The 27,967-nt window shown below is 48.8% G+C and overlaps 1 protein-coding gene and 1 long non-coding RNA gene across 2 annotated transcripts in view; one reads left to right on the top strand and one right to left on the bottom strand.

Moving 5' to 3' along the window:
- SH3BP5 (SH3 domain binding protein 5) overlaps positions 1 to 27,967 on the top strand; it is a 77,864-nt gene that overhangs the window by 28,727 nt on the left and 21,170 nt on the right. The gene's annotated exons all lie outside the window — the stretch shown is intronic.
- On the bottom strand, positions 3,232 to 11,873 carry LOC109258908 (uncharacterized). Its single transcript, XR_002076483.2, has 2 exons — positions 11,792 to 11,873; positions 3,232 to 3,461 (listed from the first exon to the last, which is right to left on the bottom strand). It is a non-coding gene; the product is annotated as an uncharacterized LOC109258908 (long non-coding RNA).

The following is a 27,967-nucleotide window of genomic DNA, read 5'->3' as shown; positions in this document are numbered from 1 at the left end:
AATTTGCTGGTGCTTCTGTTTGGCATTGTCTAGTTTTTTAATGTTTATTTTGAGAGAGAGCGTGCACAAGTGGGGGAAGAGCAGAGGTAGGGAGAGAGAGAGAGACAGAATGAATGAACGAACGAATGAATGAATCCCAAGCAGGCTCCACGCTGTCAGCACAGAGCCCGACATGGGACTTGAACTCATGAGCTGTGAGATCGTGATCTGAGCCGAAATCTAGAGTCAGACTCTTAACTGTCTGAGCCACCCAGGTGCCCCTCTGTTTGGCATTGTCTTAACCCCAGAATCTGCATGGTCTGCTCACTCAGTTCTTCACTTTTCTGCTCAAATGTCACTTTATCAACAACAAAGCCTCCCTGGGCCACCATTGAAATAACTGCTACTTGCTATCTCCACCACCGCCATCCCTTGTTCCTTGATGTGCTTTTTCTCCATGGCACTCTTTCTGACTTGTTATTGTTGTTTGTAGTAGCGAAGCTCCATGAGGGCTAACGGAACAAATGAGTGAACCATGCATTGACAGGCCTCCAGCAGGGCCAGTGTTCCTCCCGGCCCTTCCTTGGCATTCTGAGCGTTTCCTTTGTTGTCCCTGGTCCCCCCCACCCCCCGCCACCCGGCTTTCCTGCCCTGTGGCCACATAAGCGGAAGGATAGGAACACAGCTGGCAAATCTGTTCATTTAAATCTCATTTGCCGGGTAGGTCCCCAGTTGTCTGTGACACATCTGGGATAGATCTCATACCACTCTCTTCTTTTCCCTCCCCAAATCCTCTTTGATGGGAAAAGAGGTGGGAGGGAGCTGGGTCGGTAGAGTCTCACTGCTGGGCAGCTGTGAACTATGGCATCGCTCCTTCCTCTCATCCCTTCTCTTGGCTAGTGAGGCTAGTGATCGTGACAATTACGGAGTCCCTTGCGTGAGCCACTGAGTCATCAGGTCTCACAAATAATAGCCAGACCCTGGGGATGACTGAGTGACTCACTGTCAACCGGCAGAGGCCAAGAAGAATGTGAAGGGAACCCCTGCCTTCTTGCAGGTGGGGCAGGAAAAGGAGGGCGGAGAAGGCCCAGAGTGACCTCCGCCCCTCGCCCGCAAGGGACCTTGCTGGCGTATAGCCGAGGAACTGGAAGGATGCTCAAAGGCTGAGGCGGGGCACGGATGTCACATTTCATCTGGGCACACGGTGGGCTGTCTGGGCTTGGGCCAGGTGACTGGGTCTGTTTGTGTACCAGCATCCTCTGACCTTCCTGATGGCGAAGGGGGTGGGGCCCACCTCCAGTGGCTGCCAGTTGGGCTTCCTGTTTTCTTCCTCTCTCTGATCCCCACCCCCTTCCCTTCTGTATTTACAGACCCTCTGGCTGTGTACAGCAGGGACGGTCTCTGAGCATCTCCTTCAATGTGTATCATGAGGCACTGTGTTCCCAGAGCCTCTGCCTCCTGGTCTAGGAAGCAGGGGTGGTTATGGGAGCCGCCTCGGCTCTCCCGTGAGGTTGTCTCAGGACTTCAGGGAGGCACCGTGTTTGACAGGGGAATCCCTGCATGAGTGTAGGTTTCAGCTTCATTAAACACCTTTTTTTGTTGGAGAAAATTTCGAAAATAGACGAAATGAAGAAAAGAAGTCCCTGTATCTTCTGTTAATGTTTGATGTGTGTCTCCTTTTTTTTTTTTTTTTGTATGAGATCATCCTGGTGGTGGTTTTATGATCTGTCTCTCTGAATGCCCACGTCCATCCATCCAGAGCCCTGATGCAGAAGAGACTTAAAGAGCTTGGTTTTCCATAAAGAGTCTACGAAGAGTTGTAATTGTTGGGTCAGTAGAAATTGTATTTGCTCATCAAAAATTTGCGTTAACTCTATTGGTCCTGTTGTCACGTTGGATAAGGAATGAGTCAGCTCCAGTCCTATGATTGTGAAAATCCAGCCCAAATTCCGCCAAGAGGAGGGAGAACATAGCCCCCCACGCCCAGCTGGGGTGGGGGCAGGGAACTGGCTTTCATTTATTTGAGGGTTTTTGTCCTTGAGCCAGAGCATGTTTGTAAGGCTGCTTTGACATACCTGTCAGCCCACGTGGCCTTCAGCGTGTAGAAGGCGTCAGTGTCTGACGAGGGGGTGGAGCCATGTGAGCCCGAACAGTTGAGCTTTTCTTGCTAGCTTTGCTCCTGGGGCTCTGACTGGTCTAGCAGTGGCCCTGGGCCTGTCATTTTTATCACTGCCAGTCCCAATGCTTCCGCTTTTTTGTTTCTCTTTTGAAAGTGTGGTAAACTATAGAGAACGTACATATCACCATTTGAGCCATTTCGAAATGTATAACTGAGCAGCATTAAGTATGTTCCTATTAGGGAGCAGCCCCACTGCCATCCATCTTCAAGTTGTGTTAGATGCCAACTCCCCCTTCCTCCCTCCACCCCAACCCTTGGCAACCATGGTTCTACTTTCTGTCTCTGGGATTTTGAGTCTTCTAAGTGCCCCATACAAGTGGAATCATGCAGTATTTGCCCTTCTGTGACTGGCTGATTTCACTTTGCATAACCTCTTCAAGGTTCGTCCATGTTATGGTATATGTTAAAATTTCATTCTTTTTTAAGGCTGAGTAATATTTTGTGGTATGGATATAGCACATTTTGTTAATCTGATGGTGAACATTTGGGCAACTTTTGTTTTTTATTAATTTATTTTGAGAGAGAGCAAGACAGAGACCACAAGCAGGGAAGGGGCAGAGAGAGAGAGGAAGAGAGAGAATCTCAAGCAGGCTCTGCACTGAACCCAACGCGGGGCTTGAACCCATGAACCATGAGATCATGACTTGAGCTGAAACCAAGTGTCAGATGCTTAACTGACTGAGCCACCAGGATGCCCCAACTCTTATTTTTAAATGGTTGCAGTGTGTCAGAAGACTTTGCAAACCTGAAGAGCAACATAAATGCAAAATAGGGTCATTCAGTGCTGGAAGTTGCCTGTATTGTGTTTATGAGGCCATGTGAGTCCACGTTCTATACTCAGCCTCTTTTGAGGAAGTAGGTGAGAGGAGAGGCATTTGAAACTTGTAGAGTGACTTAGCTGTAGGACAACCGGCAAATCTTGGCCTCTGAGCCAGACAGATTGGCTTTGAATCCCACCTTACCATTTAATCGGTGTGGGACTTGGGGTGGATTACTTAATCTCTGTGCCTCAGTTTCTTCATCTATAAAATTGTGTATGTTAGCTTTTGCTGTGAAACAAACCACCCCAAACCTAAAATGGCCTAAAACATTTATTTAGCTCATGATTTGGGTGGGCAGTTTTTCTGATGTTAGATGGCTTCATCTGTTAGGCACTTGGCCTGTTGTCAGTGAAGGCATCCCGGGTGACTGGACCATATGAGTCTCATCCAACAGGCTGGCTTCTTCCCGTGGTGTTGGGATTCCAGGAACTAAAAGGATAAGCTCTCTTCGAGCCTCTTCCTGCATCACATGTGTTAATGTCCTGTTGGGCAGAATAAGGCACACGGTCAGTCCAAATTCAAGAGGTGGGGAAAAATAAAGTCCACCTGTAAAGCATCTGTGAAATGTTGTAGCCATTTTTGGCAACTTACCATAGTAATGGAATTAGTACTTGTAAAACATTTGCACCAAAAAAAAAAAAAAAAAAAAAATCTTCTTATTCCAGATGTATTTTCCTCTCAAATATTGTGTCTATCTCTCTGGTGAATCTGCTGCCTTGAAAACAAAAGACCACCACACCAAAAACCTCTGGATGGAAGGAACAGTCCTGTGTTGGGTAAAGTGTCAAGAATGTGAGGACAGGAGAGTGACCCCACGCAGTCAAGGAAATACCGAGTTGCTTGTGGGGGTAACATGTGCCAGAAGATCAATAATAATGCAGAGGGAGTCTCTGACTTGCCTGTTCACTGATCACAAACACTCTGAGCCCTCACAGACAGTGTGGTGAGGGCCTTGAATGCATGGATGGAGAGTCATGTTTGCCACGAGATGAGACAGGTCAAGTGGATCAAATAATGCCTTGAATTCTTACGTTAGTCATAGAGGAACAGAGCATTGTAGTCTCTTTTTTTGGTTGGGGAATTCTAGATGCTGATTTTGTTGGCAGAAGACCTTCTGTAAGTAGAGAAGTAGAGGGCCAGGTTCCACAAACTTGGGACACAAACTCGAAGATATGTCAAGTATGGGTTCTTGCTCTCTTTACTTGTTGGTTTTTGTTTTTTTTTTTTCCCTTCTAATTTATTTTCTTTCATTCAACAAATACTTACTGGGTTCCTACTAATTGTAGAGCACTGTTGTAGCCACTTGTCAAGAATGGGACAAAGACCCTAACTCTGTGGAGCTGGCATTCCCCTATTAGTCTTATAAAAGCATGTGGGGTGGGGTGGGGTGTTTGGGGGCAAAAGTGGAATCTCTGTTACTGATCTGATTTAAAGTGTGGGGTTGTTCCCCCCTCCATCTGAGACATAGAGTGAGTCCATGGATTATAGTGGGCTAGTGGGTTGGCAAGTTAAAGGTTTCTGAAAGTGTTTTCTGAGCATCTCCCCTTTGTCTGTGCTGGCCATTGTGGAGCATAAAATGTGGTCTGTATCATCTAGGAGCCCTGTCAACACATACAAATAAGATGATTTTTATGGCATAGGTAATTACAGTCCATTGTTCTTATTCACAATAGTTATGTTCTCCAAAGCCCCTACCCGGATGCCGGGGTGGCTCAGTCAGAGGGCTGACTTGGTTTCATTCAGCTCAGGTCATGATCTCACAGTTTGTGGGATTATTGGGCTCTGTGCTGACAGCATGGAGCCTGTTTGGGATTCTCTCACTTCCCTCCCCTGCTCATTTGCATGCTCTTTCGCTCTCAAAATAAACTTAAAAAGTTGCTACCCATGCTGAATTAGAGAGGCATCCTATTGAGGTATTGCTTGTAGGTGAAATACAGGGTCAAGTTCCTGAGAGCCTCGGGTCACATTTTCATCAACTGACCCATACGTAGCCTTGTTTTATGTATGTTTGTCATTAAAGGCACCTTACTTAATATATATATTTCTTAAAAATAATTATATACAGTACTTCTTTATAACAAAACACTAGCCAAGGAGGGTCAAACATTTTTCCGACCCTGGGTGACACGATTGTAAATTTACTTGGCTTTGAGCATCACACAGTGCTTTTTAAATTGGTCAAGACCTCCCATGCATTGATACCAAACAGAGTCCACAAATTTAAACTTGTCCGTAGCTTCCTCATGCGCTATGGACGTGACTTTAGCACTCACTGGAACAGCCTCTTGTAGGAATCTGCAAATTTCCTCTTTCTTTTTCTAGATGCACTGTATTGTTGATTCATTAACAGTAGACTCATGGCCAACAGCACTATGACTCACACCTGAATGAAGCTTATGTAAAACATGTATTTTCTCCTTACATAAGGCATGTCAGAGCCTTCTTGCACTTAGGAGCACTAGACAGCACTTCAGCACTAGGCTTGGGGGCCAACTTAAACAGCTGAATCGAACAAAAAGCACAAAAATGTGAGGAATGTGGCACCAAGACAGAGATGGACAGTTGTTTACAACATGAGAGTTGAAACAAGGAGGCAGAGTGTTGCCTTGTTGGACCTCAGCTGGGAACATGCATGTTGAATAACTAAATGTTTTGCTTCTCTCGGTGGGTCTGGACCCTGGAGATACCATAAATGTTGATTTGGGGTAACAAGTTGTAGTGAGTAGACACATTTGCAAATATGGGATCCGTGAATAACGAGAATCATTTGTATTCGCTGAGTAAAGAGTCCAGTGGGTGAGGCTCGTGGGTTAGACAACTGAACCACAGGGCACAGAGGTAGACATCGTGTGGAAGAAGCCAGGGGCTGGTGAGGTCACTTAGGGGCTGGAGGTGGAAGCCTGGGCAGAAAGGTGCACATGAGCCCCAAAGTGCAAGAGTCTGGGTAGAAAAGACAAAAGAGCTGAGATCTGAGGGAGAAGTCAGTGTGGACGTAACCTGGGGTAAGTGCGTCAGCTCCAGAGCTGTGGAAAGGAAGCTTTCTGGGAGCTGAAGAGCCAGAAAGGGAAGGAATGACGGCCAGCTGAGCGAGTACCAGACAGCCTCAGCCCGGCCTCCACTCTGGGTTGAGACACCTCAGAGCAGCCACAGTGGGCTCTTATGGGCGGGGTTCTATTCTTTGAGATGGTGATTAGACATTGAAGCCAAATATTGTGTCTTCCGTTAATAGTGGCATCATCTTTATTTTTTTTTTTTTATTTTTTTATTTTTTTATTTTTTAATATATGAAATTTACTGTCAAATTGGTTTCCATACAACACCCAGTGCTCATCCCAAAAGGTGCCCTCCTCGATACCCATCACCCACCCTGCCCTCCCTCCCACCCCCCATCAACCCTCAGTTTGTTCTCAGTTTTTAACAGTCTCTAATGCTTTGGCTCTCTCCCACTCTAACCTCTTTTTTTTTTTTTTTTTTTTTCCTTCCCCTCCCCCATGGGTTTCTGTTATGTTTCTCAGGATCCACCTAAGAGTGAAACCATATGGTATCTGCGGCATCATCTTTAGAGATCGAACTATGTGCCAGGCACCATGTGTACTGCTCTGTGTAGGGGAGAGCATTTATCTTTCCTGTTTGTCCCCATATTACAGGTGAGGGACCTGGTCTGAGAGCCCAAAGACCATTACTTGCGTCCGTGCGTAAACCCTTCCGGTGTCATGGCTTAGTCTGAGAGAATACGAAGGCCAGCTTTAACAGACGGAGTGGTTAACCGGCGGTCAAGAATGAGTCACTGGGAACTCCGAGGTTTTGACCTGAATAGCCTGAATGCCAGTAGGAAGTTGACCATGGGGATCCAGCTTTGGGAGAAGGGGGTGCGCTCACCCTCCTGAATGTTAAGCCACGACGGGGGCCGCGGTGGGGATGTCATGGGCGAGGATGCAGGATGGCTTGGAGGGGGAGAGCTGGGAGTCGACTCTGGACAGTTTACTGGAAGCGTGTGCGTGGAAAGAACTGAGAGCTTCAGGATGGAGGGAAGGAGGGAGAGGAGAGGAACTTTGGCACTCTGAGTACCGAGCACTTTTCTACATACTTCACATGCAGGAGGGAGGTACTTTTGTAGGTTTTGCAGAGCGGGAAACTGAGGTTTAGCGAAGCCGAGTTACTCAAGGCAGTGTCCCTGCCTTTTCTGCTGAGGGGGTAACTGTGAGGCTCTTCTTCCAAGCAATTTGGGGCCCTCTGAAACTCCTTCCCCTTGTGGCATGCCCTCCTGCTTCTCCTGCGACTCGGGCGCGACCTCGTCATGCCTCCCTTCTTCCCGGTCACCTTTCATTTCCGCTGGGCGGCAGCTCCCACGTAGGACTCGGGTGAGGAGGTCTGGGTCACTGACGTCCTTCCCCATGGCCCTGATCACGTTCCCACTGGGGGGGGGGGGGGCACAGGCCAGTTTCTGGGAACTGCGTCATCCCTGCGGCCCAGGGTAAGGGCAGGCGGTGAGTGATGGGGCACCTGCCCCAAGGCAGAGCTCCTGGTGATTTACAGCCAGAGAGGAGAATGGACTGTTAACTCTCCCTTGCCTGTAAGACTGCATCCTGCTTTGCAGTCTTGCTTGGAATTTCTGGGGAAGAAGCAGGTGCATTTGGGAAGCCTAGATGCTTGATCACAGATGGGGTCAGTGAGAGGGTCGAAGTGACCCAGGTCGAAGCCTCCTGACATAGAGTAGGTCTTGAGGGTTACGTCGGCAGGGCTCACCTCCCTGGAGTCACTGCGCCTCGTGCTTGGCTGGCTGTGCATCGGGCTGTGTTGGGGCTGCAGCAGGGCGTGTTGCTGATCCTGGGGTTTTCTCCTCTGGTGGTGCAGTGGGCCGCTTGCTTTGACCCTTTCCTGCCTGGCAGGTGTCAGGAAGCTACCAGTGCGGGTCTGGTCGCAACAGAGTCTCAGCCCAGCAGTATTACCCCCCATTACCTTGTCAGTTGGGAGTGTCGTCAGGGCCAATTGCCTCTTCCTTGTCCCCTTTGCCTTTCATGGGGTCATGGCTGATGCCCAGTAAGTGCTGCTTGGCGGGCAATGTGCTGCCTGAAGGTGACACAGGTGGTTTGTCACCGAGGCTCGAAGGTAGTGGGAGGTGTGGAGTTTTGTACCATATCCAAAACCGTGAGGCTCCTTGGATGTTTCTCTTCTTTCTTTCCATCTTCAATAAAATTGTTGCGTTAACACGGACTGACCCTTCCCTCCCCTCTCTGTAAACCACTCTGGAACGAGTGGCAGGACGACCGATGTCTCAGCTGAAGAAAATCAGACTATGGGACATATTTTTGTTTTATAAATGGGGGTGGGCCTTTTTATGCTGTCAGGTAACAAGGTTTGGTCCCGGACAGATGGTGGTGTTTCTCTTGATCGCTTTTGGCTCACCTTTCCGTTCCCTTTCCTCACCTTGCGGATACCGTCTGCCCACCCTGCTTTCCTTCCTTTCTCCTCCAGTCCCCCTCCAAGCCCTCCCAGTGTGACTTCATATTCTCCTCCTTTCCTTCTGTGAAAATCTACCCTGAAGAATCGATAGCCTTATTCACACTAAGAAGCAGAAGAGCGAAAACAGTCAATCAGAAAAAGACAAATACCATATGATTTCACTCATATGTGGACTTTAAGAAACAAAACAGATGAACATAGGGGAAGGGTGGGTCGGGTAGAGAAGAGAGGGAAACAAACCACAAGAGACTTTTAAGGACAGAACAAACTGAGGGTTGACGGAGAGAGGTGGTAGGGGATGGGCTAGATGTATAATGGGCATTAAGGAGAGCACTTGTGATGAGTTGAGCACTGGGTGTTATATGAAAGTGATGAATCACTGAAATCTACTCCTGAAACTTGTATTACACTGTATGTTAACTAACTTAAAAAAGAAACACTCAAAATGATAAATTAAAATTAAAGCAATGTAAATACCTGAACCTAAAAAAAAAAAAAAAAAAAAAAGTAGAGTGATAAGGCTTAGGGATTTACGGACTCTGGACATTTGAGTAGCTCTGCTTTAGAAGCATTCCCCTGTGTTGGGACACTCTGCTTCCTGTGTGTGGGACTGCAGATTCCCAGCTCAGGGTCTGTGGCACAGCAGAAGCTTCTTGACATGTGTGAAGGAACCACATCCATTCCCAGGAGGGGAGTGTGTGTTCATTTCCGCATGGTGGAATGTTTTCATGGAATGTAAACCAGAGGTGGAGGCAGCAGACAGAATATAGGATTTTCGGTTGATATGAATTTCAGATAGTTTTTTAAAAGATACCTCTGGGGGCGCCTGGGTGGCTCAGTCAGTTGGGCGGCCGACTTCGGCTCAGGTCATGATCTCGCGGTTCGTGAGTTCGAGCCCCGCGTCAGGCTCTGTGCTGACAGCTCAGAGCCTGGAGCCCGTTTCAGATTCTGTGTCTCCCTCTCTCTGACCCTCCCCCATTCATGCTCTGTCTCTCTCTGTCTCAAAGATAAATAAACATTAAAAAAAAAAAAAAAAGATACCTCTGTCTTATCAAACTCAACACCCAAAAAACAATCCAGTGAAGAAATGGGCAAAAGACATGAATAGACACTTCTCCCCCAAAGAAGCCATCCAGATGGCTAACGGACACATGAAAAAATGCTCAACATCACTTGCCATCCAGGAAATACAAATCAAAACCACAATGAGATACCACCTCACACTTGTCAGAATGGCTAAAATTAACAACTAAAATTAAAATTAACAGATGTTAACAGGATGCGGATAAAGAGGGACCCTTTTGCACTGCTGGTGGGAATGCAAACTGGTGCAGCTACTTGGGAAAACAGTGTGGAGGTTCCTCAAAAAATTAAAAATGGAACTACCCTATGACCCCACAATTGCACTAGGTATTTATCTGAGGGATACAGGTGTGCTGTTTTGAAGGGGCACATGCACCCCCATGTTTATAGCAGCCCTATCGACAATAGCCAAAGTATGGAAAGAGCTCAAATGTCCATCGACGGATGAATGGATAAAGAAGATGTGGTATATATATACAATGGAGTATTACTTGGCAATCAAAAAGAATGAAATCTTGCCATTTGCAACTACGTGGAAGGAACTGGAGGGTATTATGCTAAGTGAAATTAGAGAAAGACAAATATCATATGACTTCACTCATATGAAGAATTTAAGATACAAGACAGATGAGCATAAGGGAAGGGAAGCAAAAAAAATATAAAAACAGGGAGGGGGACCAAACATAAGAGACTCTTAAACATGGAGGATAAACAGAGGGTTGCTGGAGGGGTTGTGGGAGGGGGATGAGCTAAATGGGTAAGGGGCTTAAGGAATCCACTCCTGAAACCATTGTTGCATTGTATGCTAATAATTGGATGTAAATTAAAAAGTAAATTAAAAAAGATAAAAGATACCTCTATCTCATGTGATATTTGGGACTTACGTAACTAAAAAAAATTATTTGTTGTGTACCTGAAATAAAATTTCACTGGGAGTCCTCTGTTTGTATGTGTTAGACCTAGCAGCCCTCCAAAGAATGGGAGCTGTGTCATCAGCCAGTTGGATAAGGTGGTTTTTGGAGTCAGCCCTGCCCCACCTCAGGTCCCTGAATTCATGGCATGTGTTGCTGTGGAGGGATTCTGGTCCCTGCTGTGCCATTCCTTAGCCTGTAGCCTTGGGCGGGCACAAGGGAACGTGTAGGAGCATCCAGGACAACTGAGAGCACTCAGCATCTCACACTGAAGTTCTGCTCTCCTAAGCCTAGTGTTCCCAGGAAGCAATGGGTTTCTAAGAAAAGTGGCTGAGTCTACGATCACGGCCCCCCTCAGCCTTACCAGCTTGATTGCTGAGAGCTGGTCAGCTCCAGACAGAATTCTGAAGGGCTCCGTGAACGGGCCACACAAACTAGGTCTCTTCTGAAGGATCTTCCCAAATGTGGGCCCCTCAGCCACTCTTTCCCTCGACTTATCCAGGCACCAACTGGCATCTGCCTCCCTTGAACTGTCTCCCCTTCCCCATGCTCAAGTGTCTTTGTTAGTTTGATCGTTTATTCATGTTTGTGTGTTAATTTTTCATTTGAAAGCTTTGCTAGGCGCCGAGGCGCTTACATTCTCACAGGGGAAGGAGTGCCTCTTTGGTTCACTTAGGGCAATGATCTGCTATGTTCAGGAAGCCTTGCTTTGTATGTTTCCCTTGGAGGAAGTAGGTTGAATGGAAGTAAGGAGGAGACCATTTGTTCTTCAATTCGTTACCAGCCTCAGCACATTCCTGTGGCAAAACATCGTACCGCAGAGAAGATGGTGGGCCTTTTTTATTTCTAAAAGTCATGGTGTATCGATCTCCTCTAAGCTTCTCTTATTCTTTGAATTTAAGTCTCTTGATCTCAGGCTGAGGCCAACTAAGAGAAGGTTGTCTTTACACAGAGGAGACTGGGAAGTGTGTTTTCACACCGGCCTGGGCACTCAACCAAGGTGATTGAAGGCATCTCTAGTGGGTTCTTTTGAGAACAGTTGGAAGGAAATCATGAGAAGAGGGCGCTGTATTGAGTTTATGTAGATTCCTCTTCTGGCTTATCCCAACACCTCAGGCCGTAAGAAGATATAAAGCTCCACAGCCTGAAGTCCTGAAATTTACATTGCCTTATGCACAAAATAATGGCCTCCTCTTATGTCAACTAGGAGTTGCATTTGGTTGCAAGTAACCAAGGACTCAAAAACAGTAGTCTACACACATTAGGATACTTTCTCCTGCTTAAAAGGAGGACCCGAAGGAGGCAGTCTAGGTTGGTGCTCTGACCCCATGGTCATCTGAGACCTAGCGACTTACGTGTTGCTCAGTCCTGTGTGAGTCCCAGCCTCCAAGCCACATCATGGTCCAGGGTAGCTCTGGGAGCTCCAGCTGTCACATCTGCATTTCAGAACAGAAGGGGTGAAAGAGGAGTGGGGAAGGGACATATGCTTCTTCTCTTTTAAAGAGTCTACTTGGAATTCTCAGACAACACTCTGCTTCCATTTTACTTCCAGAACCCAGTCACATAGTAATGGGTAGCTGCAAGGGAGGCTTGGCTTAGGGTGGTTTTTTAGTTGTACGTTAGGGTGGAGGGGAGGATAGATATTGGGAGGCAGCCAACCAATTGTGCCACGTCTGTGCTGTGGTTTACCTGTCTGTCTTGTAGAAAGACTCTGGGTCAGAAGGAGTTAGAGGTGAGCAGGTGTGACCCCCAGAGCAGACCAAGGACTCGCTGGAGTAGGGAAATGTTATGCCCTGTTTTCCTCTGCTATGTCACTTCCCTCCCTTCGTGGTATGTGGAGAGACTTCCTGTCCTTTATATTGTGTCGGAGACCTAGGAGGAAATCGTAGTAGCTTCCCATGAAGGTGTAACTGTGTGCGTGTATGTGTTTTGTCAAGTCACAGAATCCATTCATACTTTCTTTTAACAAATACGAATTAAATGACTCATTTCCTATTGACGCTTCTTTGGTAGAAGCCCTGCTGTCTCTTGCGGGGATGATTGAAATAGCCTTTCCGTTGGTGTCCCTGCCTCCTGGTGCCCCTCCCCTACCTCCCCCCCCACCCCCACCCCGCTGCCTCCCAACTGAATCTTGCCAGAGTCAGTTCTGCTGATAGTTCCCAAAAAGTTTGGTGTGCGGGCGGGATGGTTGCTTTTGTATGTCACCTTGGCTGGGCCACACCAGCACCGAGGTACATGGTCAAACATCATTCCGAACGTTTCTGTGAGGGTGTTTATTGGATGAGATTTGCATTCAAACTGGTGGGATTGAAGTAAAGCAGATTGCCCTCCATAATGGAGGGGGGCGGGGAAGGTGCTCGTCCAATCAGTTGAAGGCCTGAATGGAACAAAAGAGCGACCTGCCCCAAGCAAGAGAGAGTTCTGTAGCAGATGGTCTCTGGACTTGATTGAAGTAGTGGCTGTTGTCTGAGTGCTCAGCCTGTTGTCCCACCCTGCAGATTTGGACTTGCCAGCCCCATGGTTACGTGAGTTGATTCCCTAAAACCTTTTTCTTTACAAACAGACATACCTTGGGGATATGGCGGGCTTGGTTCCAGACCACTGCAGTGGCACAGTAAAGCAAGTCAAGTGATTTTTTTTTTTTTCCACTGTGCATACATAAACTTTGTTTATCTTGTACCGTAGCGTATTAAAAGTGCAATAGCATTATGTCTAAAAAAAAAAAAAGCACATGCCTTAATTTAATCGCCCAGTCAGTAGGTTGAGCATCCAACTCTTGATTTCAGCTCAGTTCGTGATCCCGGGGTCACGGGATGAAGCCCTGTGTCAGGCTACGCACTTAGCGTGGAGCCTGCTTGGGGTTCTCACTGCCCCTCCCTTCCTCTCCCCCTCCCCCCCCATCTCTCTCTCTCTCTCTCTCTCTCTCTCTCTCTCTCTCTCTCTCTGCCCTTCTCTCCTGCTCATGTGCTTGCTTGCTCTCTTAAAACAAAAGGCCTTAATTTAAAAATATTTTATTGCTTGAAAGAAACGTGTTAACCGTCATCTGAGCTTTCAGTGAGTTGTAATCTTTTTGCCGGTGGAGGGTTCGTCTTGGTGAATGATCAGACGGTAGTTGGTGCAGGTTGGGGTGGCTGGGGCACTTTCTTCAGGCAACAGTGAAGTCTGCCTTTTCAGTTGATTTTCCCTTTCGTGAATGATTTCTCTGCAGCGTGTGATGCTGTTTGATAACATTTTACCCTCAGTAGAATTTCTTTCAAAGTTGGGAGTCAGGGGGCGCCTGGGTGACTCAGTCGGTTGAGCGTCCAACTTCCGCTCAGGTCACGATCTCGCGGTCCGTGGGTTCGTGCCCCGTGTCAGGCTCTGGGCTGATGGCTCGGAGCCTGGAGCCTGCTTCCAATTCTGTGTCTCCCTCTCTCTCTGCCCCTCCCCCGTTCATGCTCTGTCTCTCTCTGTCTCAAAAAGAAATAAATGTTAAAAAAAAAATTAAAAAAAAAAAAGTTGGGAGTCAGTCTTCCCACACCCTGCTGCTGCTTCGTCAACTAAGTTTACGCGATACTCTAAATCCTTCATTGTCATTTGAACGATGTTCACGGCATTTTCACCGGGAGTAGTTCCCATCTCAAGGAACCACTTTCGTTGCTCATCCCTGCAAAGCACGTCCTCATCCATTCGAGTTCTAGCGTGACATTGCAGCAACCCAATATAATAATAATGAAAACGTTTGAAATATTACGGGAATCACCAAAACGTGACAGACTCGTGAACAGGTGCTGTCGAAAAGTGGCGCCGATGGGCTTGCGGGACACAAGGTTGCTACAGACCTTCAGTTTGTAAAAACCTCAGTGTTCTTGAAGTGCAGTAAAGGGAAGCAGCACGGACGTCGGTGGGCACGTCCTTTTGGTTCTGTTTCTCTGGAAAACCTTGACCAGTACAGCATTCCTGTGTCCAGTGTCAGGCCCGGATCTGAGTGCGGACACAGGGCTTTTCAGTCTGGCTCGTGCACTGGCACCTGTGTTCTCGGTGCTGTGCCCCCATGTACACCCTCAGCCCCCCGCCCCCGCTGCTGGGTCCATCCTATGGTTGGAGCACATGATCCAGCGTTTTGCATTGTTGCGTATTCTGTTCTCTGCCTGTGGTGTCTTCCACCCCAAGCTGACTGGCTCTGTGATGTGCAGAATGGCAGCCGTTAGCCACATGTGACTACTTAAAGGCCAGTTAATAAAACTGAAAGTTCAGTTCTTCAGTCTCCGTAGCCACATTTCAGATGCCCAGAAGCCACATGAGGCCGATGGCTACTATTTTGGGGGCAGCACACATAGAGAACATTTCTGTCATTGCAGAAAGTTCTCTTGGGCAGCTCTACTTGGCTTTTATCCTTTGCCTAGTTAACATGAGGGCACAGGTAACTGCTGCAGTTGTCCTGCAGTCCCCTCCTTCACTAAGCTTTCCTTCAGCTTTGCTTCTTGAGAATTCGATGAAGTCTACGGCCATACCACCCTGAACGTGCCCGATCTTGTCTGATCTCGAGAATTCGATGAAGGCTACGGGTGTTATCCTCGGAAAACCTGTGCGCACGGGGGCATGAATTACAAACATAGTTTCAAGGTATTCACCAGCTTCCCTTAAAGGTCACCCACGTCCTGTGGGTTAATAACTATGAGCTAATAGTGCTCATGCCGCTCGCCTATGTAACCGCTGACACTTCTGGAAGGCTTACCACGTGCGTGTTCTGAGCAGTTGGCGTGTGTTAACGCGTTCCTCCGAGCCACACCATGAGCTAGCTTCTGTCGTCCCCTGCATTTTGCAGATGAGGAAACTGAGGCACAGAGAATTGAAGTGCTTGGGGTCACCCAGCCAATGAGCGGCCTGGCCGGGATTTGACCCAGGCAATCTGGGTTCCAAGTCTGCGTTCCTCACCTCTACGCCCAGGGCTGTGAACCCTGCCCTGGAAACCTGAGTTCCCCGAAGACAGAAATTGCTTGTTATCCTTTGCAGACCTTCACAGTGTGCGGTGCACAGTGAAGGTGAAACGAATGCCTGACGAAAGGAATGCTTGGAATTGAGTTACACAGGCTGAAGGCATAATCGTCTTGGCCCTGGGACGTTTGGATTCTTCCACGGGGTGTCTTATCCTTTTTCTTAGTTTTATTGGCTACAATTTGTTTCTGACCCCTTAGAGCTGGGAGACAGCCCCAGTGCTCAGAGCAGCTTTGCTTGGCAATCGCAGGTGGAAAGGAGAGGGTTTGCCGGGAGACCCGGCTCACTTGAACACCCCCGCCATGCCAGCTAGCGCTGCCCTGAGCTGGGGACCCAGCTGCCGCTGCGGCCCTGTCACAAGGCCGTTCCTGTCTTTTTCAGATTCCTAGGTGACTCAAAGTGGCACCGCTCTAGCAGCCAGGGGGGACCTGGATGCCTGTGCTCTTGTGTCCCCGTCACTTTCTGACCGTCAGCTCCTGCTGGGGTTTGCTGGCCTTAACCTCGTTGACGTCTTTGCCTCGTACTGCAGGAGACCCCCAGCTTTTCCATTTACTGAGCCAAGCAGGGAGCTGTGTTGTGCTAACTCCAGTTTATGTTAAGCCCTCCTTTTCATCTGCATCCCCCTGACCTTGAATTCTTTTGGAGATCTTACTGCAGGTAGAAGTTAAAATTAAGCCAAGTCATGCTGACCCAGAGACAGAAGATGGGCTGGAGGGGAGGGGGGTTGACATTTCAGTGAATTGGTTGTTCCCCTGGCCGTACTTAAGTGTACCTGGCAACGAATAGTGCCAGATGATCCAGGGAAGCCCGAAACTCAGAGAAGGTGGGAAGAGGCAGCCAAGGTCTTTGGCTCAAGAAGGGTTTGGAATAGTCTCTAAGTGCAGATTCTTCATTATTCTGGTCATAGTGACTCACAGAGGTACAGAACGTGGTCACTGCCTTCTGGGAGTTTGTAATTTCGAGAAGACCCAAATGAAGAGCAAAATAATTCAAGAGACGTGTCATCCATGTGTTCAAATACTGGGCAGTTTTCAAAGTGCTTTTCTACTATCTTGTGATGTGGCAAACTGCTGATACGAGTATAGAAACTTGGTCCTATGGATTCAGAGGGGGTAAAATTTCACCCAGGAACAAATTTTCTGGAGACCCACTGGGACCTGGGTTACGTATCTTTTTAGCTTGGAGGAGGCAAGGTGGAGTGGAAGGGGGAATTATTTTGATCTTGAGAGAATAGCATTCACACCGCACAATTTAGTATATACAGTTAGGCCATTATTCAGGTGAGTTTTCACATCATGTAAATGGGCATTTCCAAGGAGAATTGCACCCAGAGAGACATTAATCTGAGTGTGTGAGCCACAGAAGAAAAAGAATCACAAGGCGTATTAAAAGATTGACCACAAGGGAGTTGTCTGGGGCTTATCATTGGTACCCAACCTGGTACCTTAATGAAACACGTATTTATTGAACAACTGCAGCCACGGGCCACTAGGGCTAGGTTTGGGGAATTTAAAAATTCAGTGACACAGTCCCTGTTCTTCAGAGGCTCCCCGGGTCACCACTGGTGATGGTGCTGCAGAGGTCATAGAAATTCCATGCATTGTGCAGAAGGGACACTCTGTGGGTCCTGGGCCTTTTCTGCTATAGCACCGACTCCAAGGATTCTGGGTCTGTGGCACTGACCAGGTGTCTCTCATCACTCAGCCCGTGGCAGTGGCCCTGGGGTTGAGCTGTCCTACTGTTACCTCTCTTCCCTCATCTCCCTTCAGTCCCCCTCGGTGGGTTTCTCCCAGGCTTCCAGACCAAGAATAGAAAACTTTGAGAACCTTCTTTCCAGTCATCTGTTCCAGGTTGCCAAGTGAGTTAGTGTTAAAGGAAGTCACTTTGTCTAGAATGGGGGTGTCCTCTGCCTTGTTCATGGCAGCCTTGCAGGAGTGAGGCCCAGCAGCTGTGGACCGGTGGCTCATGGGAGACCAGCGCTGGCTGATACAAGGAGGCTCCCCAGTTGAGGACTTCTTTTTACGGATCCCAGCTGGCAGGGAAGGGGCCGTCAACAGTTACTCCCATTCATTATTTCTTGTCTCCGAGGCAGGAGGAATGTTCATGACTTTGAACCCATTTATTTTATTTATTTTTAAATGTTACTTGTTTTTGAGAGAGAACAAAAATGCTCCAGTGGGGGAGAGGCAGAGAGGGAGAGAGAGAATCCCAAGCAGGTTCTGTGCTCAGGGCAGAGCCCGACTCTGGGTGCGGTACGATGACTGCGAAATCACGACCTGAGCTGAAATCAAGAGTTGGACCCTTAACCTACTGAGCCACGCAGGCACCCCTATTTTAGTCGTTTTAGAAAGCAGCCTCCAAATGGAGACAAGCGGAGCACAGGTAGCTTGTGAAAGTTTGACATGTGGCATGTGTAGCCAGCGGGCGGGGGGGCGAGGAGGACGAGGGGAGCTCTGGATGGCTCTGGAATCCAGAGGGTTAGCCTCCCTGTGGTGCGCTTAATGATGTCACTCTGTCCTTTATTGTCCGTATCACCTTAGGTTAGTTTCTTTTTTTTTTTTTTTTTAATTTTTTTTTTTTTCAACGTGTTTTATTTATTTTTGGGACAGAGAGAGACAGAGCATGAACGGGGGAGGGGCAGAGAGAGAGGGAGACACAGAATCAGAAACAGGCTCCAGGCTCTGAGCCATCAGCCCAGAGCCTGACGCGGGGCTCGAACTCACGGACCGCGAGATCGTGACCTGGCTGAAGTCAGACGCTTAACCGACTGCGCCACCCAGGCGCCCCACCTTAGGTTAGTTTCTTAGTGATCCGAATGCGATTCGAAGGAGTTGGAGTCTTTATTGTTTTGGGAATGGTGGGTGTCTCCCGAACCAGTCAACTGTAGGCTGCTAATTAGTCTTCCTGCCTATGTCAGCAGAGTGGGATCATGGCCCTCCTTAGCAAAATGGGATACAGGAGCCAGGGGTGGACAGTATAACCAGAGTGCCTGGGAGAGCAGCTTTGGGTGGGGATGTGTGTTCATCTCTGTGCTGGTCTTTGTGAGTGGTAAGGTATAAACCATACTTCCTGCTCTCAGGAAGGTTTCATTGTGCAAACTTTCACCTACCCAGCTGCTTTTGGGCAGTGCGGGTCAACCTGAATGACTTCTCCATCAAGTGTTGGGAAATTAATCAGTGGAGGTTGAGAAAAGAGGGAAACCTGTAAGTCCTAGAAGAATAGGACTGTTCACTGCAAGGAAGAGGCTGAAGGATGACAAGGACTTTTTTTTTTTTTTTTTTTTGCCTATGAAGTGTCATAAGAAAGAAGATATGATTGTTTAACAAATGAGTCCAGCCAGCTGCAGTGAAAAGAGAATTCACAGAAGATGGGGTATTTGAGATGGGTTTTAAAGGATGAATAGGAGTTCCCTAGGTAGAGACAAGGACGAAGGGCATGTGTTGCTGGCGGAAGGCATGGGACATACAAGAACGAGGAGTGTTGAAGGAATGGTGAGTGGCCGGGCATCACTGGGTGGATGGGAAGTGAGAACCTGGGCTGTGGCTGGTGGTGTTGGGGTGGGGAGAGTGTTAGGCAGGGAGTGACATCATCAGATAGACACTTTGGACAGATGACCAGGTGTCCTAAGTGCTATTGTGTGAGACTACGTGGATGCCATGCAGAGTTTCAACGGCTATATGAGATTGGAAGCTAGGAGACGAGTTGGAAAGCTTGTAAAATAATCTGGGTAAGAGCCGATGCTGGACAACATCTGCTGAGGTTCCCTTAGGGCACGTTTGTTCCTTGGTGCAGAGCTTTGAGGGGAGGGGAGCTTGGGCAGGGCTCGTCAAGCCTCTGGATGCTCTACAGAGAAAACATCTTGGCCACAGTGCTCGGCAAAGTTGGTGTGCAGATGGTGTGGTGGAGATTGTTTACCGGACTGAGGGTGGCCCCCGGGGTCCTGTGATTTCTCATCCGGATCTAGGGAATCAGTTTTGGAAGTGTCCCTGCTGGAGAAGTGAGTAATCCAGGGCTCTGTGTTTATGCTTTTCCTCTCTGGGCCACTGGAGTCAGAGGGCTTGGGTTTGAGTTTCCTGTCCTTTCTTTCTAGCACATGACCTTGGGCCAGTTTTCTTAACCTCCGTTTCTTTGGATGTGAAATGGGTACAACAGGACTTAACCAGCAGGGGCTGTAGGATAGATTCCTTGATGGGGGACAGCTGGCACACAGCAGGATTGAATAAACACCCCTGCCCCAGCTCCTTTGTCCTTCCTCTCCCAGGGCAGTAGAGACGCAGGGAGGGACAGGACTTAGCCAGATGCCTGCAGTTCGGTTTCAGCCCGCCTTATGTGTGCTTTGTTGCCAGTGGGTATATGTATTTTTTTTTCTTCTCTGTCTCTGCCAGAGTCGGAGAAAGAGCTGAGGGCTTCAAGTCATAGCAGAAGAGACAGAGAGATGAGAACTTCTGGATCACTCGAGTGGTTTGGCCACTAGCAGGATGTTGGGGGGCCAGTGTTGGATCCCCACGTTTTGATGCAACTTAAACGTTGCACATGGGCAGGATGGGCTTTGAGGGATCAGGAGCCCTTTCAGTCTTGGAAACTTGTCTCTCACTTGGACAGCATTCTGACTCTTTAACTTTCCCTCCTTGGCAGTCTTACTGACTCTTCTGTGGTTTTATTTATTCTTTTGCTTAAATTTTGCCTTTAGTGAGGACAACCTTTGACAAATGTCTTTGGTTTCTCTATCCTTTCAGTGAGTAGTGTTTTCTTGAGTTTTGTGATTCTGTGGCGGGTAAATAGGCAAGCCTTCAAAAAATATTTCTTCGGGGTGCCTGGGTGGCTCCGTCAGGTAAGCGTCCGACTTTGGCTCAGGTCACGATCTCACGGTCCGCGAGTTCGAGCCCCGCGTCGGGCTGTGTGCTGACAGCTCAGAGCCTGGAGCCTGTTTCAGATTCTGTGTCTCCCTCTCTCTCTGCCCCTCCCCTGTTCATGCTCTGTCTCTCTCTGTCTCAAAAATAAATAAACGTTAAAAAAAAATTCTTCATTTTTCATTATGAAATGTTTCAAGTATATACAAAAGGGAGAGAGTAGTCAGTGAACCCCCTGTATGCATCCCTAGAAACTAACATCTTGCCAATCACGTCTTCTCCACTCTCCTGTTTTCTTCTTCTTTTCTTCTTCTTCTCCTCCTCCTCCTCCTCCTCCTCCTCCTCCTCCTCCTTCTCCTCCTCCTCCTCCTCCTCCTCCTCCTTCTCCTCCTCCTCCTCCTCCTCCTCCTCCTCCTTCTCCTCCTCCTTCTCCTTCTCCTTCTCCTCCTCCTCCTCCTCCTCCTCCTCCTCCTTCTCCTTCTCCTCCTCCTCCTCCCCCTCCCCCTCCTCCTCCTCCTCCTCCTCCCCCCTCCTCCTCCTCCTCCCCCTCCTCCTCCTCCTCCTCCTCCTCCTCCTCCTTCTCCTCCTCCTCCTTCTTCTCCTCCTCCTTCTTCTTATTTATTTTTATTTTTGAGGGAAAGAGCAAGCAGGGGAGGGGCACAGAGAGAGGGAGAATCCCAAGCAGGTTCTGCACTGTCAGCGCAGAACCCTCTGTGGGGCTCAGACTCACCCATGAGATCCTGACCTGAGCCGAAATCAAGACTCAGGCGCTTAACCAACTGAGCCACCCAGACACCCCTGTTTTCGTATTTTACAACGTCACAGATATCCTATCACTTCTACCGTAAATACTTCAGTATTTTAGCTCTAATAGATAAAAACTTGTAAAAGATCACATTTTCTTACCAAAGAAAATTAAAGTTCTTGTAATATTCTCCAGTACCCAGTCCTTTTTCAGATTTCCCCAGCTGTATCAAAAGTTTTTCTCACTATTAGTTTAAAGCACCTGACCTGGAACAGCTGTTCTGTTTTGACTGGACAGTATGGGCCTCCCCTTGCCCTTGCGTTCTGCTATTGCTCAACCCAGTGACATAGTTTTGAGTGGATAGAAAGAACTGTGGAGTAGATAAATAGCAAAGTGATAGCTGACTGAGAAGGGCACCGAGAAGCAATTTTGTGAACTTTTTATTTTGGGAAACTCGCAAACATGCGCAATAAAAATGACGGCAAAAGTGAAACAGCTCGGTGGTCAGCTCGCCTGCTGAGTGACTGTTTGCACCTGTTTAAGCCAGACACTGCATTCCAGAATGACCTTGTGAGTCCTGCTGTGATTGTGTATCCTCAATACTGAAAACACAGCTCCCTGGGAGTTAACAGAAGGCTTGGCATTCCCGTCTTAGGATTCTGATGACTTACTTGTTCAAGGTTGTAGACGCAAGACAATGGCCATTGTGGGTGCTCGGATTTGACCCCGTTGCTCCCAGTTCTTTGGACATAGTGTGCTGCCTCACGGAGGCCCAGCTGTCCTGTTGAATCAGCGGCAGCTCTGTGCAGGGCTTTGGAGCGTTTCTTTTGTCGCTACCGTGGTCTATTAAGAGCTGGGGTCCCTGGGGGTTGGAGAGTTGCAAGGGGGGCCCATTTGTCCCCTTTGCTGTTCGAGGCACTATATCTCTAGAGGGAAGTCCCCTGGAAGTGCCAGCAGCTGTGTGTGCACGTGCTGGTAGAGAGAGCTATGCCTTGGGTGGGGGGGGGGGCCAGCGGGGGTGGAGGTGGGGAGGGGTGAGGGTGACCAGCCACCTGGCTTCTCCACCGGAGGGGAAGAGGAGAGAAGTAGGGGATCAGAGCTTTGCCCCAGGGGCACCTCATGGCTTCTAGCCCTTGGCTCCCCGTCTGTGGCCGAAGGGAGGGAGATGCTGTCCCCAGTTCTGACACCCCAGTTCTTCCTACGCCCACCTCTCGGCCTCTCCATCCTCACAGGATACACGGCAGCAGCTGACTGGCGGGAGAAAGACTGTCATGTAGTTACAGAGTACGAGGTTTCTCTCCACATGTGGGGTTCTGGTTCGCCCCCAGCCCCCGCGCTGCAGCACAGACAGCATTCTTCACTCCCTCAGAATGCAGGGTGGTGATCAGGCCACGTGTCGTGGCCTTTTGTGGCGCGGGTCTGCGTCGTGCTTCCCTGGGAAGGAGGACGTGGCTCCCCTGATTGGTGTGTGTGTGTGTGTGTGTGTGTGTGTGTGTGTGTGTGTGTGTATCTGGCCTTGGGATGGGGTGATGCTGATGCTTCCTGTGTCCTGGGAATGACAGTGTGGGGGGCCGAGGTGGGGAGGGAAATACATTTGAGTGGACTTGCAGAGAGGAAGGTGCAGCCATGCTGAATTTGGGGAAACCCTCCGCGTTTGAAGAATTTAAGAGATGGGGTATGTGACTTACGCCCTCGAGCAGGCCATTTTAACTTGTTAGGCTCTTGAATTTTCTTCAATAAAGCAAAAGGATTGGTTTACACCGTTTCCATTTCCTTGAGCCTGAAGACTCGGTGGTTTGTGGACCAGGGATCAAGGTGTGATGGTGGCTCCTGGGACCGTGTTGGGTCACGTGGACCTTGACTTTGGGCCTTGCTGCCGGCTTCTGCCTCGGGCCTCTGCCTCAAGCCTGGCCCCAGACCTCGACGGTTTGTAATTCTGTAGCCAGCGGACACTGCTCCAGCCCAGCCAGCATGTGTGCGAGAGCAAGAGGAAGCCCGTAGAGGAACATGGATGTTGCCTTGCTAGCTGGGGTGGGGACGGCTAGGCACCTGTCATGTCCCTGCACCCACAGAAAGGATTTGGTTTGGGGTCCTGCAGGGAGGTGCCGCTCATGGTTAGCAGGTTTCGTAATCCGCTGGTAGTTGAATGGGGTAGGAGTATGTGAAGGGGTCAGAGACCTCCCGCTGGCCGACCAGCTCTGACATGCCGAATTGGACTAAGTAGCCCCTGGTGGCCTGGGGAAGTACAAGGCATGTGCCTTCCTCCTGCCGGGAGCTTTTGGCTGAACTGGGGAGATTCGGTAGGACGACAATGGTGCCACCCTAAAGCAGAGGGACAAGGGGCACACGAGTGGATCCGGAAGCCCTTTGGTCTGATTGGGATGTGTATGCTTGCGTCCAGAGGTGAGTTGCGGGCTGATGCCCAGCACAGAAGAGGAGACAAGGTGGGCTCAATCCTGGAGGAACCTCCCCAAAGCCCCCAACTGAAACCCTTGAGTTCGACCCACCTCTGGTCAGCGCGAGGCCCTGCGTGACCACGGGGAGTAGGGGATCATCTGGCCGGAAACTAAGTCACCGCACACTATTGGGTTGGCTGGGCCTTCCCATACCCAAGATCTAGTCACATCGTAGCCTCCAGGTTCATTATGGGTTTTTAATTTTTTTTGTCATGTTTCTTAGAGAGAGAGAGACAGAGTGAGAGCAGGGGAGGGCAGAGAGGGAGGGAGACAGAATCCGAAGCAGGCTCCAGACTGAATTGTCTGCACAGAGCCCAACACAGGGCTGGAACTCATGAATTGCAAGATCATGACCTGAGCTGAAGTCAGAGGCTTAACCAACTGAGCCAGCCAGGCGCCCCATATTATGGTTTTTAAATGTATGATTATTTATAATCTAAAGCAGGAATGCAGATGCTGTTTTATTATTATTTTTTTATTTTTTTATTTTTTTAACGTTTATTTATTTTTGAGAAAGAGAGCATGGATGGGGGAGGGTCAGAGAGAGAGGGAGACACAGAATCCGAAACAGGCTCCAGGCTCTGAGCTGTCAGCACAGAGCCCGACGTGGGGCTCGAACTCATGGACCACGAGATCATGACCTGAGCTGAAGTCGGCCGCTTAACTGACTGAGCCACCCAGGCGACCCTACCTGTACTATTTTGAAGCAGGTAATAGTTTTTTAATTTTTATTATTAAACAGCTCGTCTCCAGGACAGAGCAAAACTATTTGACCTTGATTTTTCTGATCCCCTGAGTCTCCTCTGACCCGGGATCTGTTAAAGAGCTTTGGGGCCTGTCCCCTGAAATGGCTTCAGGCCCTCCATTATATCTCCCAGAACTGCGCACAGCTTCCTCATGGGTTTCAGATATACATACCATGGACCTTTCACTTAACTTAGAATCTCTATCGTTTTGTTTACTATATCCTGTATTAGGCAATTTGCTGTTAACTGATAATGGCTCAACCTGTACCTGATAACAGTTGGGACTGAGTGAGAATTGTTGTCCCGTATGCTCAACTGATTCTTAGATGTGTACAAAATCGATCCAGGAAAACTGAACTGGGTAGAACTGATGAAAAGCTCCATGGCACAAGCTGCATTTAGTAAAGGTTGATATGGATGAAACTATTCAGTGGATCGAACCTATGGATTTGAAATAGGAAAGAACTGATCCTAATTAAAATAACTTCGACTAAAGAAAAATGAAAAAAATTAGGAACACTGGGTTTGAAAAATGATCAAGGACCTAAATGGGCTTAATGGCATTTTTTCTAGAAAATGCTTTCAAATGAAAATGTGTCTACTCTGGGATAACTCTGATTAAAATGTTTGTATCCAAAACATCCTCAGGGGCTGAATGGCCTCGTCAAAATGCCCGGCACCCACCTCTGGCCAGACAGTAGTTTTTGCTCCGACAGAAGTTGTTTTTTGGTTTTTTGTTTGTTTGTTTTTGACTTTTTTTTAAGTTTATTTATTTTGAGAGAGAGCATGCACTGGTGCAAAGAAGCAGGGGAGGGGCAGAGAGAGAAGGAGAGCGAGAATCCCAACAGGCTCTGTGCTGACACAGAGCTCGAACCCACGAACCATGACCTGAGCTGAAATCAAGAGTCAGATGCTTCATGGACTGAGCCACCCAGGTGCCCCCCCCCCCACCCCCAGAAGTTTGAAAAGGGAGAAGAAGGAGAGGAAAATTTCTGAATGGAAAGACTCAGACTGTCAGCTGCTGATGAGTGGGATTGCTCGGGATAGACGCAAAAAACTAGAGCTTGAATCGAACCGAGAACGGATGCCGCTGTTGTCGCTGTCTGTTGTCCCCTTTGATGTTCATCCCAGACATGCCTCCCTCCCTGAGGCCAGCCCGGTTTTTGATCCTGCTTTCGAACGTTTTGATTTCCTCAGGTGGCCTGGAGAGGAATCTGGGACTTTTCTTCACGAGCTTCTAGCTGGAAGATGGGTTCTTTTCAGCGGCACATACAACATTCACTCTAAAGGGCAAGGGCAAAATTGTATCAAGTGTAAAAAAAAAAAAAAAAGACAAAAGGCCGGGACAGAGGGTGTCCTCCTGGTGGTTGCTCAGTGCAGCAACTGTACCCTGGCGCCTGTGGGGCTCGGGGCCAGCCCAGTCAGAGCACCGACCCGGCAGGAATAGGCCAGGCCTCTCTTTCCCCAGTGACCTGCGGCTCATGTCAGCTGAAGGGTCAGTGCTGACCTCATTCTCGGGCAGCCTCTGCTTCCCCCCCGCGGGCTGATGTCTTTCCGACCCTGTTTAGATGGAAGCGGGCGTGCCCCCCGCTTCCATTTCATGCCCAAGTATCCAGCGGCTTCTGGAAACCTCGTTGCTCTGTAACTTGCCCTTCCAGGAGGGCCCACACTTCCCTGTGTCTCTTCCATCCCTGACCCCCCCAGCTTCCCTGTGAGTGGGACCCAAGTTGTTCCCAACAGCAGATAGGGGAATAGCGTTGGGCCGCAGGAGAAGTTAAACCCAGCATTCAGGATCAGCTCCCAGACCCCGCGGTCGGCATGCTGGCTCTACACCATGAACGCTCTGCTCTGACGAAGCAGCCTGTTCCCTGCCTGCTCTTGGCGGGGGGGGGGGGGGGGGAACAGCGTGCTCCCCTTGGTTGGCCTGGTTTCTCCCGGTAACCCCCCTACCTTCTTTGATCTGTGTAGCAGTGGCCAGTGTGGCCTTGATTAGGGTGAAGGAGTAAGACCCAACTTAGCTTGACCTCTTTGTGAGGAGTTTGTAGCCCCAGCAGGTGGTATTTAATAGAAATCTAGAATGGAGGCTCAGGGTTTGAACCTTGACCTCACCCTTGGTGATGTGGAGCAATTTATTCAACCTTTCTGCGCCTTGGTCTCCTTTATAAAGTAGGGATGATCATTGGACTACCCTCATCGCATAATTTTGAGATTGAAATGAGGCACTGTACTCAGAACACCTTTCATACGTTATCGGACTCAGAAATGCCCAAACAGTAACTGCTATGATTACTGACCTATAACCATCTATATCCACCCTTAGGGGTTTGCCAGTGGTCGGGTACAAGACTGGTCTCATCGTGGGGGCTTCCTCTGTGACTTAAGGCCATCCCCAGCTGGAGTATGGCTTTGGGAAGCCATGTGACAAGACTCCTTCATCTTTCCGGTTTCCTTAGCTGACTGGCTGGTGTGTTAGTGACACCTGCATGAGCCATAGTGGGAGGCAGCAGTCCCACACGACAGCTTGAATTCCCGTCTCATCTTTGGCCCCCTGAGCAGCTCTTCTTGCTGTGTATTAGTTACAGGTAGGCTGTCCAACTCTCCAATGATTGTGTCCTTGCCAGAGGTCTACACCTTGGCAGATACTGCCTGGCGGAAGAGAAACAGCCCTGTTTAGGGGTCAGAGGCTCTGGTTTCCTGGCTCTGGCCAAGCACTCAACAGCTGTGTGACATTCAGCAAGTTGCCTTGCATTTCTGGGCTGTCTTTTGAAAAGTGAAAATGAAGGTCTTGAACCGGGTGGTCTGTAAACTTCCTCCTACTCTGAACCTTTGTTGCAACCACGTGAATGTCCAGATACCCTTGTTCCTTCCTGAGACCAAATATGGGCCGGGGTGGAAGTCCAGTGCAGCCTCTCTCTTCTCCCAACAGCCTCAACCACGGCGGACCTCTTCCCTCATGGCCCCCCCCCCCCCCCCGCCCTGCCTTGTTGATGACACAGGGGACCATACGTGTGAGTGCTTCATAGTCACAGCTGGCCCCAGGCCAGAGTCTAATGAAGGTCACTGTCAAATTCATTCGTAAGCAGCCTTTTAAAATTCTTTCCAGTGAGCTGTTTCCATGAAAGTCATTAGTATCCCTGAGTCATGAAGATATTTCAAATTTTCCTATGTTGCGTCTGACAGTGAAAACCCAGCTCCCCCAACATTTTCCTCGTCGGTGCTCTTCTAAGTAGAGCCTCAGCCAGTTTGCTAACTGGGTTCCTCTGTCATGAGACCCACTGCCTGATTTGTATACACCGGGGAGTAATATATTTGTAACTAGAGCTTGAAAGGGCCTTTTTTTTCTTTTTTAGAGTTTGAAGATAAAACTTGTTGGTGTTGGTCGTGCCAAAGATTTCTGGGTGTCCTCTTTCATACATTGGTGAGAACCAGATAGTCAGCTCTTGGTGGGATTGCTAAGTCAGTTTCTGATTTTGGTGGTCACGTGTCCCCTTGTGACGAGCTGTCTCGGAGGTAAGCCCTCCCCAGGTAGGTATGTGTGTAAACTCATGGGTGCCTCCTGTATTTCCATGACCTGGCCTGGTGTCTCACCCTCTCCCTGGATGAATCTTCCTTAGGAAACCTTTGATAAATCATTCTCTCTTTCTTCCCTGTGTTCCCATAGCGCTTTCCACCTCTGTTACGGTCATGATCTGTCTTGGATTGGAGTTTGTACTGAACGTGTCTGTTTTCCTGACTGACTTCGAACCCCTGATTTGGT

This window comes from Panthera pardus, unplaced genomic scaffold (genome assembly GCF_024362965.1).
Source record: "Panthera pardus isolate Hobbes unplaced genomic scaffold, ASM2436296v1 HiC_scaffold_16, whole genome shotgun sequence".
NCBI classification, from domain to species: Eukaryota; Metazoa; Chordata; class Mammalia; order Carnivora; family Felidae; genus Panthera; species Panthera pardus.
Note: the sequence above shows the minus strand (reverse complement) of the source record. Positions and strands in the feature narration are given on the sequence as shown.